Source organism: Mobula hypostoma, chromosome 29, assembly GCF_963921235.1.
Source record: "Mobula hypostoma chromosome 29, sMobHyp1.1, whole genome shotgun sequence".
NCBI classification, from domain to species: domain Eukaryota; kingdom Metazoa; phylum Chordata; class Chondrichthyes; order Myliobatiformes; family Myliobatidae; genus Mobula; species Mobula hypostoma.
The window spans coordinates 8,503,952-8,523,328 of NC_086125.1; the positions used below are offsets into that span (position 1 = coordinate 8,503,952).

Consider the following 19,377-nt stretch of genomic DNA (forward strand, 5'->3'; position numbering starts at 1 on the left):
TGTGCTGAGGCAGCTCACAAATGTTGTCACACATTCTGGCACCACGTACCCTGTCTGCAGTGCTAGGTAGAACATGCAGAGCTCAAGAAAACAGGACATAACAGCACCGAAACTGTCCTTCCCCATAATGAACACTTTCTCATTTGCTGATATTCCCTTGCCTTGTTGCACTTCCCCAAAGGCATTAAGAACTCAGAACATAGAACTTACCGTACAGTACAAGTCCTTCAGTCCATGATGTTGTGCCATTCTTTTATACTACTCTAAAATCAATCTGACCATTTTCTTCTACATAGCCGTCCATTTTTTTTTATCATCCATATGCCTATCTAAGAGTTCTTTAAAAATCTCTAATGTATCTGTCTCTGCCATCACCTCTGGTAGGGCATTTCACACATTCACCACTCTCTGTGAGAAAATTTTATCTCTGATATCCCCACCATACTTATCTCCAAAGACATTGAAATTATGCCCCCTCGTATTAGCCATTTCCACACTGGGGAAAAATCTCTGCCTATCTGCTCAAGCAATGCCTCTTATCTCTTGTGCACCTCTATCAAGTCACCTCTGATCCTCCTCTCCAAAGAGAAAACCCCTAGCTTGCTCAACCTTTCTTTATCAGACATGTTCTCTAATCCAAGCAACGTCCTGATAAATCTCCTCTGAGCCCTCTCTAAAGCTTCCACATCTTTCCTATAATGAGGCCACCAGAACTGAACACAATACTCCAAGTACGGTCTAATCAGAATTTTATACAGCTTCAACATTACCTTGTGGCTCTTGAACCCAATTCCCCCGACTGATGAAGATCAAGACACCATACACCTTCTATCACATCATAACTCTATCAACTTCTGCAGCAACTTTGAGGGATCAATGGATGTAGACCCCAAGATCCATCTGCTCCTCAGAACTGCTAAGAATCCTGCAATTAATCCTGTATTCTGCTTTCAAAGTCAACCTTCTAAAATGAATCACTTCATACTTATCCTGGTTGAACTCTATCGCCCTCTTCTCAGCCTAGCATTGTGTCCTGCCAATGTCCTATTGTAACCTATGACTACATTCTACGCCATCCATAACACCACCAACTTTTGTGTCATCTGAAAATTTACTAACCTACTTTCCACTTCTTCATCTAAGTTATTTGTAAAAATCACAAAGATCAGGGGTCCCAGAACCAATGCCTGCAGAACACCTCTGGTCACCAACTTCAGTCATAATACGTTCCATCTACTAACACCCTCTGCCTTCAATGGGCAAGCCAATCCTGAATCAGCACAGCCAAATTTCCTTGGATCCAATGCATCTTGACTTTCTGAATAAGCCTATTATGGGGAACTTTATCAAACACATTACTAAAATGCATGTACAACACAAGGTCTCCTAGAATTCCCACATCTGACATGAAGAACTCACCGGTTATCCTGGAACTGTTCTTCCTACTCTAGCTAGGCACTAATAGACAAAGAAAGCAAGAAGCTTACCAGAAATTATTTCTCTCACATTCCTCCGTATGTACTTCCATTTTATCAGCTTTCCACATCACTTAACCACATGGCTAATATGAGCACAGCTTTAACACCAGTACCAAGAAACTGCTTGACTTGGGCCTGATGAAGATCGCACTTACATATCTAGTACGTATCTAATTTCCTGTTGCAAACATCTGATGCTCATCCTTTGTAGTCACCTTCTTAATAGATATTAACACTGAAATCATGCAAATTCACACTTCTATTCAGCCTTAAATTCTGAGCTGATAAGAGTTTGACCTCTCCGAATCTTTGCTCCAAATACTGCATTTTTGTCATATTGTATCACAGCTGATGTAGCATCACCCAGTCAATGAAACAAACATGCCCTTAAGAAGCTGAGAGAGCTACAGCAGTTCTGCGTCACTTCAACATTTATAAACTGCTCAGGAACCAAGGTAAAACTCAAAACAGAGACAGATTAACACATACCAAATGCAGGAGGAGCCAAACAGGTCAGGTAGCATCTGCGGAGAGATGAAAGATCGATGTTTAGACTGAGCACGTTTATCAGGACTGGAAAGGAATAATAATAATAGTAACATACATATAGAGAGTACTTTTCATACAGACAATGTAGTTCAAAATCGGGTTGAGTTGTTTCCCAGTCTTTGCAATTTACTTGCAGACATTTGTCACCGTGCAAGGAGATATCATCAGTGTGGCGTTGATTGTGGTGTGCCCTCCAAATGCTTGGCCTTCATTCACTTTTCAAAGTGAATGGTATAAAGTACCATTCAGTCATGAAAATAAAAGACAAAGCGATGTTAGTTAAAAGCACGGTTAAATAAATAGGTTTTGAGCTGGCGTTTAAATGGGTCAACCGGGTCTGCTTCCCTCACATTTTTGGCGTTGAGTTCCACAGTTTAGGAGCATAGTTCAAAAAAGCTGACCGGCCCATTATCTTTTGAGGGAGATTGTTTACATTTAAGAGATTGGCAGAAGACCAGAGAGCTCAAGCAGGATTATAAAACAAAAGTGATTTTCTGATGTACTCTGGTCCCAGATCACTGAGAGCTTTAAAGACAAGTAAGAGAACTTTAAACTCAATTTAAAAGATACATGAGACCAACGCAAAGAAGCTAGGGTGGGAGTGATATGCTCCTCATCCTGGTTTTAGTTAAAATTCCAGCAGCAGTATTTTGACTGAGCTGAAATTTGTCTTAGCAACACACACAAAGTGCTGTAGGAGCACGGCAGGCCAGGGAGCACCTATGGAAAAGTGTACACAGTCAATGTTTCGGATAGCGACCCTCATCGGTACTGGAAAGAAAGATCAGAAGTCAGAGTAAGAAGGTGGAAGGAGGGGAAGAAGAAGTACAAGGTGGTAGGTGATAGGTGAAACTGGGAGGGGGGAGGTGAAGTAAAGAGCTGGGAAGTTGATTAGTGAAAGAGATAAAGGGCAGGAGAAGGGGGAATCTGATAGGACAAGGTATAAGACCGTGGAAGAAAGGGAAGTAGGAGGAGTACCAGAGGTAGATGATTGGCAAGGTGAGAGAGGGAAATGGAACTGGGGGAATGGTGAAGGGGGGCAGCAATTACCGGAAGTTGGAGAAATCGATGTTCATGCCATCAGGTTGGAGGCTACCCAGGCGGAATACAAGGTGTTGCTCCTCCAGTCTAAGTGTGGCCTCATCGCAGCAGCAGAGGAGGCCATGGACTGACATGTTGGAATGGGTTTGAGAAATCGATGTTCATGCCATCAGGTTGGAGGCGGAAACAAATAGAATTTCTTGCGCAGGTGAAGTTTGTCTTAGATTGCTAAGAGTGCATTGCAGTAATCTTAAACACCAGAAAGACTGTAGATGCTGGAAATCCAAAGCAACACACATAAAGTGCTGGAGGAACTCAGCAGGTCCGGCAGCATCTATGGAAATGGATAAACAGTTGACGGTTTGTGCTGAGATCCTTCTGACAATGCTGCCCGGTCTGTTAAGTTCCTCCGGCATTTTGAGTGTGTGCAGGAATTTGTATATTCAATATAAAGGTGGGGGGGGGAGGAGTACAAGCTAGAAGGTGATAGGTGGTCAGGTGAGGTGAAAGGTAGGTGGGTGGGGGAGGGGTGGTCAAGTGAGAAGTTGGGAGGTAATAGGTGGAAAAGTTAAAGGGCTGAAGAGGGAATCTGATAGGAGAGGAAATGGGAGAAAGGGAAGGAGGAAGGGCTCCAGGGGGAGATGATAGGCAGGTGAGAAGAAGAGGCAAGTGGGGAGCATGAGTGGGGGATGGAACAAGAGGAAAGGGGAGGAGGAAAGAGTACTGGAGGCTAGAGAAATTGATGGTCATGCCATTAGGTTGGACGAAATAGTGCAGGACCCAGAGACACGAGGCAGGGACAGGGAAGTCTTGGTACAGAGAAAGATTACTGGGTCCAAGAAAGGGAAGGGCCAAGAGAGTGGGATGGGAGACAGTGTTCAAGGATGAGAAGAAGAGTGACAGCAGAAGGACTAGATGACATGCCCCAAGCAAAGGTACAGGGCCAAGAGGTAACAAAAAAAACACATTGGTAGGGCCCATGCATAGAAGACAGGGCCTGGTGATGGCAGATACCTCAGCCCCTGTGGATAGACACAGTCAAGTTTTCGAACAGTGACTGGAAATGATCAGAGGAGCAAGTTATAATTTTTGCAGGGCTGTGAACTTCAAGCTCAGCTTTAATAGCAAAACAAACCAGCAATCAACCTTGGGATTCCTGGGTCAACACACACACACAGCATTTTAAGGCATTGGAAGGAAAGTATAGGATGCAGAGGCAGGTTTTTTACACAGAGAATGGTGGATGCGTAGAACACACTGCCAGGGGTGTTGGTAGAGGTAGATATATTAGGGACATTTAAGAGATTCTTTGATGGTCACATGGTTGAAAATGGAAGGCTACATGGGAGGGAAGGGTTAGATCTATCTTGGAGTAGGTTTAAGAGTCAAAACGACATCATGGATAGCATCAGGACCCGATGAAGACTCTCAACCCAAAACGTTAACTACTTATTTTCCTCCATAGATGCTGCCTGAGCCACTGAGCCCCTCTAGTATGTTGTATGTTCTGATCCATATTTCCAGCATCTACAGAATCCCTCATGTCCCTGTGAATTTCCTGACTCAGTCCCCATACTTGTTGGGTTCACTGTTGTGTATTTTATAGTTTATTTACAGACTGACATCACTCTGTTAATGACCTCAGGCAAACAATTCAACAGCTGTGTGGCTCCAGCTTTGCAAAGGTCTTGAGTACAATGCAACCCAACTTGCAGTCTTGAGGGAAACAGTCTGTTAGGAGTTCCAGTGAACAGCTATGAGGTGGAAAGTGTGATTGGGAGTGGAGCGGACTGAGTAAAGGTGGAACAGTTCACTAAAGATTGAATATCTGTACTTGAAAACCCACCAGACTCTGTGCGCTCAGATGTCAGGGCTCCTAGTTGTTCCTATCAGCCCACCAGGTTCTCCAGTCAATGACCAATCCTCTTCTGTTTCGTTAATGGGACTCAATGGGCAGTGCAAATGAAACAGGAATGTGATCGGAGCCACTAAGAAATCCAGGAAGCTCAAGAGACTGGCTATACAAGCTCTCTGTGCTTCAGGACCATCTCTCAAATATCACTCCCCTCTCTCGTGAGTTGCTGCTTTAATGTGGGGGTGATAAGACAGATGGTCTCCTGCTTCGTAGTTTTGTGAAATTCTACATATAACTCAGTCAATGTGTAAAGCTGAGTTGTTCATTTGAACAGGATGTGGTGACACTAATAATACTGGGGTGGCTGGAAATGAACCGACCAATGAACTATGCACTCACTTGGGCTCTCTTGGGTCTGTCTTTCTCCTACCTGCATACAGGCAGAGGCTAAAGAGCAAAGCTCCAGAGATTAGGACAACAAAGAGGTGGTTGCAAGAAGGAGAGGAGCGGCTACAGGATTGCTCCAGGTCAGTGGACTGGGCCATGTCCAAGAACTCATCTGTGGATCTGAATGAGTACACCATGATAGTCAAAGACACTATTAAAATAGTTGTACATGACTGTGTCCTCACAAAATCATTCAGAGTCTTCTCCAATCAGAAGCCCTGGTTGAACCATAAGATCCACAACCTGCTCAGGGCTCGGTCAGAGGCATTCAAGTCTGGGTTACAAGAGGTTCAGGTATGACCTCTGGAAAGCAGTATCTAAGTTCAAAATACATTTATTATCAAAGTATGTCTAAGTTATACAACCTTGAGATTTGTCTGCTTACAGGCAGTCACAAAACAAGGAACCTGAAAAATACCATTTAAAAAAAGACCAACAGACACCCAATGCACAGAGAGAAAAAGAAACACGCACACGCACACACACACACACACACACACACACACTTTGCAAACAATCAAAGCAAGCAAACAGCGTTCATAACAAAAATGAATCCAAGACATGAGGCCCGGAGCAGGCCCATAGCCTCAGCCCCAGCTCATCACACAGAGGGGCAGATCATCGCAGAGCTCGCAGCCTGGTACAGCCAGGGCAACCTTACAGTCTCATCCACGGTGCCACACAGCAACAAGCAGAACCAGCCCAATCCTCACCTCCAGTCCCAACACCCTGCATTTTCAGTCCAGCAGACCTGGTTTTTAAACACTGGGCCTGGACATCACCCCCATATTTTGGCCTGTACCCGAGCTTTCCAAATTTGCCCAGTCCTTAGATCAATCCAACCATGCTCTCGGTTTAGGTGGACAGACTCCAGAAACTCCTCCACTCTGACCCTTCACTGCTCCGCATGCCCGAACTCTGTCTTGAACATGCCTTCACCTTGTTCCAACTTAGCATTGCTCCCGCACGCCTCAACCCTCAAGTCTGCCTCAACTTCGCTCGCCTCTTCATTGTGTGGTGATCGTTTACCTCAATTTTCCACATGTTTCTTGCTTTATGAACCGCCAGTAAGTTGTCGCTCATCTTCAGTAGCTCCATCTTAACCCAGCCATCTCAAGGCTGGTGGAAATTACAAACTACTCTTGAATCAACAAAGAATGCTCGACAGTTGTGGCAGGGCTTGAATACTATCACCTCTTATAAAGTTACATCAAGCAACATAGGCTACATCAGGGCTTCCTTTCCAGGTGAACTCAAAGCCCCTCCTATGTTCATTTTGACCATCAAAACATAGAAGAATGCCCTCAGCCCCTGACGATCCTATGATTTCAGTCTCTGAAGCCAACGTGCAAGCAGCCATCAGAAGGGTGAAACCACAAGAAGCATCCAGGCCAGACGGGGTACCTGGCCAAATACTAAAACTCCATACTGACCAACTGGCTGGAGTGTTCACTGAGATCTTTAGCCTCTCACATTGGCGTCTAAGGTATCCACCTGCTTCAGTTATACTGGCACTTAAGAAGACTGTGGTAACATACCTCAATGACTGTCGTCCAGTAGCACTTACATCCACAGTCATGAAGTGTTTTGAGAGGTTGGTAACGAAACTCCTGCCTAAGAAGCAACTTGGATCCACTCCAATTTGCCAACCATAGCAAAAGGTCCACAGCAGGCGTTCACCTCATTGGCATTTTTCTCAGCCCTGTAACATCTAGACAGCAAAGAAGCATACATTAGGATGCTCTTTATCAATTACAGCTCTGCATTCAATACCAACATACCCTTAAACTAATCAATAAGCTTCAAGATCTTGGCCCCAATATTTCCTTGTGCAATTGGATCTTTGATTTCCTCACTTGCAGACCCCAGTCAGTTTGGATTGGCAACAAGATCTCCTCCATGATCTCCATCAGCACAGGTGGACCACAAGGCTCTTTGCTTAGCTCCCTGCTCTACTCACTTTACACTTATGACAGTGTGGCTAAGCACAGCTCCAATGACATGTTCAAGTTTACCGACGACACACTGTTATGGGCCAAATCAAAGGTGGTGATGAATCAGCATATCGGAGGGAGATTGAAAACCTGGCTGAGTGGTGCCACAACAGCAACCTCTCACTCAATGTCAGCGAGACCGAGGAGCTGATTATTGACCAGGAGGAGGAAACCAGAGGCCCACGAGCCAGTCTATATCGGATCAGAGATGGAGAGTGTCAGTAACTTTAAATCCCTCTGTGTTATTATTTTGGAGGACCAGTCCTGGGCCCAGCACATAACTGCAATTACGAAGAAAGCACAGCAGTGCCTGTACTCACTTCGCAAAGAATCAGCATGACATCTAAAAATTTAATGAATTTCTATAGTTGTGTAGTGGAGAGTATATTGACTGACTGTATCACAGCTTGGCATGGAAACACCAATACCCTTGAACGGAAATTCCTACAAAAAGTAGTAGATATGGCCCAGTCCATCGTGGCTAAAGCCCTCCCCACTACTGAGCACATCTACACAAAACAGGGAAGCAGCTTCCATCATGAGGGGCCCCCAGCACATGCTCTCTTCTTACTGCTGCCATCAGGAAGAATGTACAGGAGCCTCAGAACTCAAACCACCAGGTTCAGGAATAGTTATGGTCAGTCAACCATCAGACTCTTGAACCAAGGGGAATATCTTCACTTGCCCTATCATTGAAATGTTGTCACAACCTATGGACTCACTTTCACGGACTCGTCATCTCATGTTCTCGATATTTATTACATATTTATTTATTTATTATTATTATTATCTCTTTCTTTTTGTATCTGCGCAGTTTGTTGTTTTTTGCACTCTGTTTGAAAGCCCAAGTTGATGTGTCTTTCATTGATCCTCTTATGGTTACTACAGTAGTCTATTATGGATTCATTGAGTATGCCCACAAGAAAAATTAATCTTAGTGTTGTATATGATGACATAGATAATAATTTTACTTTGAACACACCAATTGTCTCCACCTCTCTCCACTCTCTCTGCCCTCCTCAGGACTCCCCCATTTTACAAAAAAATTAATAAATACATCAAGTTATAATAGACTCAAAACTATATTTTAATGTTTCTATTGCATCTTTCTCTAGTAAAACTCAAGCACCTTGGTTCCCTTCACAAGCCAAAGATCAATTTTAGACGATAAAATCACATTATGCCACAAAGACCCCCGATTTCCATCTTCATTTCAAACCTAGCTCTGTCCTTCTCAGCTCAAAACCTTCATGCATGCTTTTATAACCTTTAAACGTGACTGTACACTTCTGGCTATGTTCCTCAATTTCACTCTTCAAAACTAATCAGAATTCTACTTCACGGTCTTTACATGCCCTGATGCATTTAGCCATCACCCTGGTGCCTGCTGACCTACACAGGCTCCAGGGGTTAAGCAATGTTTTGATCTAAAATTCTCTTCCTTTATCTCTATTTCTCAGTGCATTGCAACAACCGAGATCACTACATTCCAATTCTGTTTGCCGTGATTGCCGTGAATTTATTTGTGGGCTTGCTTTCACACGCTAAGACCTCAGACTCTGCAAATATACCTGCTACTTTCACTCATTTAAGACACTCCCTCATATCTACCTTTAAGGCCCAGATATTGGTCACTTAATTTAGCCTGATAACATTCCTGCATCTTTCAATGTTGTTTTATGGCAATAGGAGTGCATGATGAACAATGTACATGTGTGAACTGATACACAGAAGCTGAGACGGACACACGCGGGCATGCACCTGCTCTCTCTCTCTCACACACACAGAGTACGTTAATATACTAAGCTCATCACCACATGTACTGGTGATGTATTTCAACCTGACATCCGACAACTGGACCTTAACCACATACGCAGATTGTGAAATTCAACATCTTCACTCTGTGTTCTCTAGCGAAATTAACTTCAAATTAAAGACAATCTAGTGCTATTGTTCTGTGCCCACTTGTTATTAGGCTGGGTACAAGGAAAATAATTTCATAGGGGAGACAGTCAGGATATGGTAGTCAAATCAGATGATCGTCAGGTTTGATATGAAATGGAAAAAGAAAGTCTCCACAAAATAACACGAGACCTCATCAGGTCTTAAATGTAATGGAACAAAAGATCAAAGATTTGACTTCCACTGAAAGTAAAAACATTTAGTGATTCTCAATCTGGAAGAAAAATCTCATTGATATTCCACTCATAATTAATTACCCCACAAACTCTGTTTGTTCACTGTGCGTCATACAGTCGTCTAGTTGAGCAGCCTACACTGACAGGAAACATCAGGTGCAGAGAGGAAACAAAATTCTAAAAGATCCTATTTAAAATGCTCTTCTGCATTTTGGAGGTGTTCTTGATATTACAATGAGCGTGCCTGCTATTTTAAGGTTCATAACCTCCAATTAGTTAATCAATAATTAATTAAACCAGGAAAGATAAATTAATGAATGACACCCAGAAATTGTCTAATTTTTGATCACTCATTCCCAGCTATATTCTCCAAACTCCAGACTCCCTGAGTTTTTGTTGACTTTGAACTTGGCCAGGATCCCTTTACTCAAAAACTCATATATCAACCACGATTGAATGGTGGAGCAGATGTGACAGGCCAAATGGCCTAATTTGCTCCTATATCTTAAGGTCTTATGGCCTAACAGTTACACCAACTCTACATGCACAGTAACTTCAACGATCCCGCACACTGCGGTTCCCAACACATACTGGGTAACACAGCTTATCAAAGGACAGGATCTCTTTGCCTTGGGAGGAGATGGGATAGTGCATTCTTCTGTAATGGTCAAGTAGACAATTGGTAGTCAGAGGCTTGGAAATTGTGCAGTTATTTTTAACATTTCAAAAAGAAATGGATGAAGCAAAATACCTACACTTCAGGTCAATGGGAAGTTTATATATGACCTGTTGAACCCATTCAGCTTCGCCCCATTTCTTATACCTGGCTATAGGAGACAATGGGCAGTGGGAAGCCAATCCAGCCGCTGTCCCACAGTTACCTACCAACTGCAGTACAACACTGTGTCATTACTATTACCCAACCCACACAGGGAGCCAATCATCAGTGAAGAAATAGATATTATTTCCAAATGAGCTTTGCCACATACACAGTACTGTGTGGCATTGTTCTGTGATCTTGAGTTTATGCTCAACTCCCTACTATTTTTTTTTAGTTTCATAAATTACTGCAAACTTCCAGATTTTTGGCAAGCCACTATTCTGTAACTGGGTAGTGTTTGATGTTGGAGACATCAATGAGAGTGACCTTAATGCTGTGTGCACAACACAAATATGGTATCAACTCTGGACTGACTCCCATAAGTAGCCATCACACCTGACTAGATGCTGCCATCTAGTGGATAGTGTCAATCTGATATCCTCAATGCTTACAGCACTTAAGTGAGAATCAGAATCACAATCAAAATCAGCTTTAACATCCATAAGACCATAAGATCATAAGATTATAAGACAGAATTAGGTCATCTGGACCATCGAGTCTGGTCCACCATTCAATCATGGCTGATCCTTTTTTCTATCTCCTCCTCAACCCCAGTTCCCAGCCTTCTCCCCATAACCATTGATGCCATGTCCAATCAAGAACCTATCAATCTCTTGCCTTAAATACACCCAACCACCTGGCCTCCACAGCTGCATGTGGCAACAAATTCCACAACTTCACCACCCTTTGGCTGAAGAAGTTCCTCTGCATCACTGTTTTGAAAGGGCGCCCCTCTATCCTGAGGCTATGCCCTCTTGTCCTAGATTCTCCCACCATGGGAAACATCCTTTCCACATCTACTCGTCTAGGCCTTTCAACATTCAAAAGGTTTCAATGAGATCCCCCCGCCCCCCACCACATCCTTCTGAATTTCAGCGAGTACAGGCCTAGAGCCACCAAACGTTCCTCGTATGATAACCCTTTCATTCCTGGAATCATCCTTGTGAACCTCCTCTGGACCCTCTCCAATGCCAGCACATGTTTTCTAAAATGAGGGGCCCAAAGCTGTTCACAATACTCAGGGTGAGGCCTCACTAATGCCGTATAAAGCCTCAGCATCACATCCTTGCTCTTGTATTCTAGACCTCTTGAAATGAATGCTAACGTGGCATTTGCCTTCCTCACCACTGACCTAACCTGCAAGTTAACCTTCAGAGTGTTCTGCACAAGGACTCCCAAGTCCCTCTGCATCTCACATTCCTGGATTTTCTCCCTGTTTAGAAAATAGTCTGCACGTTTATTTCTACTACCAAAGTGCATGACCATGCATTTTCCAACATTGTATTTCATTTATCACTTTCTTGCCCATTCTCCTAATGTAAGTCCTTCTGCATCCTACCTGTTTCTTCAACACTGCCTGCCCCTCCACCAATCTTTGTATCACCTGCAAGCTTGGCAACAAAGCCATCTATTCCATCATCTAAAGCATAAAAAGAAGTGGTCCCAACACCAACCCCTGCGGAACACCACTAATCACTGGCAGCCAACCAGAAAAGGATCCCTTTATTCACACTCTATGTCACATCTTTCTACTGATTTGATGCCATTCTTTACCAGTAGAGCCACACCACCCCCTCTGCCTACCTTCCTATCCCTCCGATATAACGTGTAACCTTGGACATTCAGCTCCCAACTACAACCATCCTTCAGCCACGATTCAGTGATGGCCACAACATCATACCCAACGATCTATAGAAGTGCAACAAGATCATCCACCTTATTTCTTATACTACGTGCATTTAGATACATCACTTTGAGTACTGTATTTGCTGTTCTTTCTGACTCTGCACCACTAATGATTTGATACTCAGCCTGTTGGCTGCAACTAAGTCCCATCACCTGCCTGCCCTTCCCGACAATTTGACTGCACACTATCTTTACTTTTTTACCATCCGTCCTTTTCTGAGCCCCTTCACTCTGGTTCTCAACCCCCTGCCAAGTTAGTTTAAACCCACCCCAACAGCTCTAACAAACCTGCCCGCAAGAATATTGGTCTCCCTCGGGTTCAGGTGCAACCCACAACTTTTGAACAGGTCATACCTGCCCCAGAAGAGATCCCAATTATCCAAGAACATGAAGCCCTGCCCCCTGCACCAGCTTCTGAGCCACGCATTTATCTGCCAAATCATCCTGTTTCTACCCTCACTGGCACGTGGCACGGGTAGCAATCCAGAAATTACTACCCAGGAGGCCCTGCTTCTCAGCTTTCTACCTGGCTCTCTAAATTCTCTTTTCAAGACCTCATTGCTCTTCCTTCCTATGTCATTGGTACCAATATGTACCAAGACATCTGGCTGCTCCCCCTCCCTCTCCAAAATGTTGTGGACGCAATCTGAGATATCCCCGACCCTGGCACCTGGGAGGCAACATACCATCCGGGTGTCCCTTTCATGTCCACAGAATCTCCTGTCTGTTCCCCTCACTATCAAGTCCCCTATCACTACCACTCCCTTCTTCTCTCTCTCTCCCTTCTGCACCACAGACCCATGCTCGGTGCCTGTAACCCAGTCGCCATGGCGTTCTCCTGGGAGGTCATCTCCCACAAAAGTATCCAAAGTGGTATACTTATTTTTGAGGGGAATAGCCACAGGGGTGCTCTGCTCTAACTGCCTATTTCCATTTCTCCTGCCAGTCACCCAGCTACTCGCCTCCTGCAACTTCAGGGTGACTACCTCCCTGTAACTTTCATCAACTCCCTGTAACTTGCTGTCTCATATCACCAGCATATGTCATGAAATTTCTTAACTTTACAGCAGTAGACAATGTAGTACATGATAATATAGAAAAAAATGTGAATTACTGTAAGTATATATTATATAAATTGTCCTGAAGCTGTCCTGGGTGGTGGGGATCCTAAATGATGGATGCTGCCTTTTAGAGGCACTGCTCCTTAAAGATGTCTTGGATAATATGGAGGCTGCTGCCCATGATGGGGCTGACTAATTTTACAAGTTTCTGCACCTTACTTTCATCCTGTGCAGCAGCCCACATTCCCCCCACCCCCAATACCAGACAGTGATGCAGCCAGTTAAAATGCTCTCCACAATATATCCGTAAAAATTTGCGAGTGTTTTAGGTGAGACACCAAATCTCCTCAAACTCCTAATGAAATGTAGCCATTGTCTTGCCTTCTTTATAGATGCACTGATATGTTGAGACCAGGTTAGATCCTCAGATATATCAACAGCCAGGAACTTGAAATTGCTCACTCTCTCCACTTCTGATCCCTCTATGCGGACAGGTGTGTGTCCCCTCATTTTACCCTTTCTGAAGTCCACAATCGACTCTTTGGTCTTACTGACGCTGAGTGCAAGGTTTGACCCCCTTACTGGTGTGGGAAGAAGTATCACACAAACTGTAGGTGTGGTCTAGAAGACGTGCGCCTTTGGGGCGTGGTCCTGTGGATGACCCAGTTCCATGCCAAGGTCACCAGATGAAGCACTGCGGGATGTTGAAACATCAGGGCAGCAGGCAATATGCGTTGCTGTAGGGAGGCCCCTGTACTCGAGCGACCGCTATCTCTCTCTTAATGGTGAGAGTCCGTCAGCCCTCGAGTTGGAGAACTCGGACAAGTAACGCGGTAGTTGTAACATCGAAATAGTGAGCTGCTGGTCTCCCCTCCTGTTGTTGCCCGGAGTGACGACTCTCTCCCTTGCTAGTTAGAGAGAGAGAGAGCCTGTCTGAGACATTAAGTGTTGGGATGGACAGTAGATTTTGATGGACACTAGATCATGGTCTCTTTGGGGACTTCTCTATTGCTTGGATGGTGGGAGGTGTAGGTTAGTGCTTTTGCTAGAGCACGTGGTCGGGGGGAAGGGGAAGAGCTGATGCTTTTGCTGCTGCTTGTGCATGAGAGGGGTGGGGCTTTGGGTTTCTAATGCTTTCTGTCATTCATTCTTTGGATTTTTTTCTGTTTCGTGGATGTCAGCGAAGAGTAAGAATTTCAGGTTGTATATTAAATTGAACCATAATATTTTGATTTCTGTCTGTCTCTGCTGACACTACAGCCTGGGCACAGCAGAGTGTATGAATTGGAATTAGGAAGCCCAGCTGGATATTCAGTCAGATCCCTTCCATTTGCTGCTAATAACTCAAAACATAAAGAGTCATGAAGTCACTAGCTATATAGTAGTCCTCTCATTCCTCTAAACCTTTTCTATACATAGAGCAATCCAAATGATGGGAGGGAGGTTCACCAACAACAAGGGTCAAACATGAAATGTGCCTCCATCTTGTTCCTTGTAAGTATGAGCAAAGAGTTAATAAAAGTAACAAGTTTAAATTAACAACACACTCAGTTTTCTGTTTCTATACCCTTCTCTATAAAGTAAGATTCATTTATGACAGGGGTCCCCAACCTTTTTTGCACTGTGGACCGGTTTCATATTGACAATATTCTTGCGGACCGGCCGACCTGGGGTGGGGGGGGGGGGCAGGTAGGATTGCCAATGGGCAAGAGTAGCAGTCAAATACGTTGTTAACCCCCAGAGACTACAATGATCATGAAGCCTTGCGCGGGCACAAGTGCGCATGCGTGTACGTGCCGATTCTCTCTATATATCATTTTTGGCGATTCTGTTCGGGGGGGGTGTTAATCACGACTGGAATATAGGTGATAAGTGGCTAATACACTCAATTTCGTTTCTAAAAGGGTTTATCTAACCAATTTAATATTGAACACACAGCGCATATTTTCCTCGCATGAATATAGTGATAAGTCAATTATCGGGGGAGCTTGAAGTCAGTGTTAAACGAACTTCCAGTAGAAGTGGTAGAGGCAGGTTCGGTATTATCATTTAAAGAAAAATTGGATAGGCATATGGACAGGGAAGGAATGGAGGGTTGTGGGCTGAGTGCAGGACTGGGTGAGAGTAGCGTTTGGCATGGACTAGAAGGGCCAAGATGGCCTGTTTCCATGCTGTAATTGTTATATGGTTATATAAGTAAGTCAATAGCATCATAACATTTTAAGTAACGTTTGGATATTAAACACACAGCACATATTTTCCCCGTATGAACATATAAAATCATTGCAACACACCAATATCGCTGAATCAGTGGAAGCCCTGGGCTTGTTTCCCTGCAACAAGATGGTCCTATCGAGGGGTGATGGGAGACAGTGATACTCGAATGGGTTCCTTATGTCCAGTCTATTCCGCAATTTGGTTTTCGTTGCATTCATTGCAGAGATATGTTGGAAATGGAAGCAATGTTTTCAGTGCTTTCGTGGCTATCTCAGGATATTTAGCCTTGACTTTGATCCAGAATGCCGGCAGAGATGTTATGTCAAACATACTTTTCAGCCCGCCGTCATTTGCAAGCTCGAGGAATTGATCTTCTTCCCGCGCCGACATGGATGACGCGCGGGTAATGAGCTCGCGTGCGTTCAAGCTCAGCAGTGGGCGTGACAGGGAATGAGGAAAGGTGCAGCTGACTCATATCGCCAAATCATATCGCTTCCTCGCGGCCCAGTAGTGCATGCTTTGCGGCCCGGTGGTTGGGGACCGCTGATTTATGACACAGTGGTTAATGCCTTCCTTTCAAATCAGAAAGGAAATCATCGCCCACTGCGTCACAATCAAAATTTCTGAATGGTTTTCAGTAATGACATGGAGGCAAAAAGAGAAAATCCATAACAAATAGTAACAGACAAAATGAGCTTCAAATGGTTGAATAATTATTTCTTGCACTTTTTTTCATATGTCTCAAATCAAAAGCTACAGTTAGTATCAGCTGCTGTTTAACAGGTCCAGTCCCGCATCAGAGCATAAAAATAGGCCCTCATTTCAGTGCAATATGAAGGAATATTACATGATAGGAGTTGGGATGGGTGCTCTGTCTTCAAGATTAGATACTAAACCGTCTTATCTTTTCTCATGGTATTTTGAAAAATCCCATTGTAATACTTCAAAGACCAGAAAAGTTCCGCTGCATACTTATCTTACAATCAAACATTATTCCAGCACACTATCAGTTCATTATCACAAAGTGGATTGTAGGAATCTTTGGTTCAAAACTGGCATTTTTTTTCTTCATAACACAAGTGACCTGACTCCAAAAATGTTTCACTGTCTGGGAGAGGATAGCTGAGATATTGATAGGAATGGTTAAATTTAAGATAACAGCAGAAAATGTTCAAAGTACAAGCAACACACACAAAATGCTGGAGGAACTCAACAGGCCAGGCAGCATCTATGGAAAAAACTGCAGTCCACATTTCAGGCTGAGACCCTTCGGCAGGACTGATGCAGCTTGACCTGCTGAGTTCCTCCAGCATTTTGTGTGTGTTGCTTGGATTTCCAGCATCTGCAGATTTTCTCTTGTTTGATGTTGGAAGTACGTGTAGAATTTGTGTGAAGAGAAATAGTTGAGATCTCAAGAAGGCAATCAGCAGCAACAGCTTTACGGAAAATGAAGAGTGTACCCCACCGCTGTCTGCAAGGCGCTTGATTGTTCTCTCCGTGACCGTGTGAGCTCCCTCTAGGTGCCTCAATTTCGTCCCGGAGTCCAAAGATGTAGCGGTTAGTAAGTTAATAGATCATTATAAAGCGTCCTATGCTTATGCTACGGTTAAATCGGAGTTGCTGGGCAACGCAGCTCAAAGAGCCAGGAGGGCTTGTTCTGCGTTGTATCTCAATAAATAAATAAATTTAGGTTCACGATTAAAAAACAAGAGATCTGCAGATCCTGGAAATCCAGTGTAACACACACAAAATGCCCGCAGAACTCAGCAAGTCAGGCAGTATCCCTGATGAAGGGTCTCGGCCCAAAATGTTGATTGTTCATTCCTCTCCGTAGATGCTGCCAGACCTGCTGAATTCCTCCAGTATTTTGTGTGTATTACCTAGGTTCAAGCTTGCTGTGTCCATCTGATCTCCCCATTATAGAGAAAACCGCAAAGTAAAATATTGAAGGTTGTGTACTGAACTGAAATAAGTATTTGGCATTGTGTTTGGCAGAGACATTGTGGACTGAAGCGCATGTTCCTGTGTTGTATCGTCCTTTGCTCTAAATATATAATTTCTTTAGGTGAGAGGATCATTTGGGGTTCTCACCAATTTAAGGATGGTGAGAAAATAGCAATTAATGCATCTTTTATGTCTGCAGGAAGAACAGAAGAACAGAAGGGGTGTAATGGTGACTGAGAATTGAATTAAAAGTCCCCTGAAGCAAATAACTCCATAGATTTACTAGAAAGAAAATTGGGTAAAAAAAGGGAGTTTGATGAAGGCTATAAGTCGTAAAATGCCAAATAATGGTAATTGGAGCTTGGCAAAGGGGAATATGAGGAAAAAATTAGTCCTCAGAACACTCACAAGGCAGCAACTATGGAAAAGAGCAAACAGTCAACTTTGTGGGCGAGACCTTCTTTAGGATATGTTTGTGACAAGAAGGGTTCCGCCCTGGTTCTGAATGCGGGAAAAGCTTTGGGAGAAGAAATGAGGGAAATTAAATGGAGGGGAGCCAACACAGTGTAAATAAAGAGCAGCATGACAGACAGCTGGCCTCATCTAAGCAATAGTAATGAAGATGGAAAAATTAATAGAACGTAATCTTTTTGGGAAGCAATCTAAAAGGAAACAGGGTAGTAGGGGGTCCAGTGGTCGACAGTGAAAAGGTGAACTGCAGATTCATTACCTATACTTGCTATATGAAACAATGAGAGAGTGGTCATTATCGAAAATTGTTGAATTCAATGTGAAGCCTGAATGACAGTAAAGTTTCTTCACCTATCTCACAATCACCACCACAACTTTGCACTGTCACTAATTTTGCCATCTCATTGATTTATGTTTGTCAAATGTGCTATGTTATTTTACATAACTAGTAAGACACATTACCGTGAATCAGTTGGTATGATCCTTCACTTTGGTGCAACGCTAAAGATATATTTAACCATATAACAATTACAGCACGGAAACAGGCCATCTCGGTCCCTCTAGTCTGTGCCAAACTCTTACTCTCACCTAGTCCCACCGACCTGCACTCAGCCCAAAACCCTCCATTCCTTTTCTGTCCATATAGCTATCCAATTTAACTTTAAACAACAACATCGAACCTGCCTCAACCACTTCTGTTGGAAGCTCGTTCCACACAGCTACCACTCTCTGAGTAAAAAAGTTCCACCTCATGTTACCCCTAAACTTTTGCCCTTTAACTCTCAACTCATGTCCTCTTGTCTGAATCTTCCCTACTCTCAATGGAAAAAACCTATCCACGTCAACTCTATCTATCCCCCTCATAATTTTAAACACCTCTATCAAGTCCCCCCCAACCTTCTAAGCTCCAAAGAATAAAGACCTAACTTCTTCAACCTTTGGTTCATCTTCAACAGAGTGGTGAATCTGTGGAGTTCTCTGCCACAGGAAACAGTTGAGGCCAGTTCATTGGCTATATTTAAGAAGGAGTTAGATATGGCCCTTGTGGCTAAAGGGATCGGGGGTATGGGGGGAAGGCTGGTACAGGGTTCTGAGTTGGATGATCAGCCATGATCATACTGAATGGCAGTGCAAGCTCGAAGGACCGAATGGCCTACTCCTGCATCTATTTTCTATGTTTCTATGTTTCTCTGTAACCTAGGAGATGAAACCCAGGCAACATTTTAGTAAACCTCCTCTGTACTCTCTCAATTTTATTGATATCTTTCCTATAATTCGGTGACCAGAACTGTACACAATACTCCAAATTTGGCCTTACCAATGCCCTATACAATTTCAACATTACGTCCCAATTCCTATACTCAATACTCTGATTAATAAAGGCCAGCATACCAAAAGCCTTCTTCACCACCCTATCCACATGAGTTTCCACCTTCAGGGAACTATGCACCAACAGCATTCTTCAATGCCCTACCATTTACCATGTATGTCCTATTTTGATTAGTCCTACCAAAATGTAGCACCTCACATTTTTCAGCATTAAACTCCATCTGCCATCTTTCAGCCCACTCTTCTAACTGGCCTAAATCTCTCTGCAAGCTTTGAAAACCTACTTC

General features: G+C 43.6%; 1 long non-coding RNA gene across 2 annotated transcripts in view; it reads right to left on the minus strand.

Annotated features, from left to right (window-relative positions):
• Positions 1-19,377, minus strand: part of LOC134339455 (uncharacterized) — a 76,053-nt gene that overhangs the window by 43,242 nt on the left and 13,434 nt on the right. For both annotated transcript variants that reach the window (XR_010016402.1, XR_010016401.1), the window contains exons 2-3: positions 6,909-7,081; positions 1,968-2,002 (exon numbers count right to left, since the gene is read on the minus strand). This is a non-coding gene — a long non-coding RNA (uncharacterized LOC134339455). The remainder of the gene's footprint in view (positions 1-1,967; positions 2,003-6,908; positions 7,082-19,377) is intronic.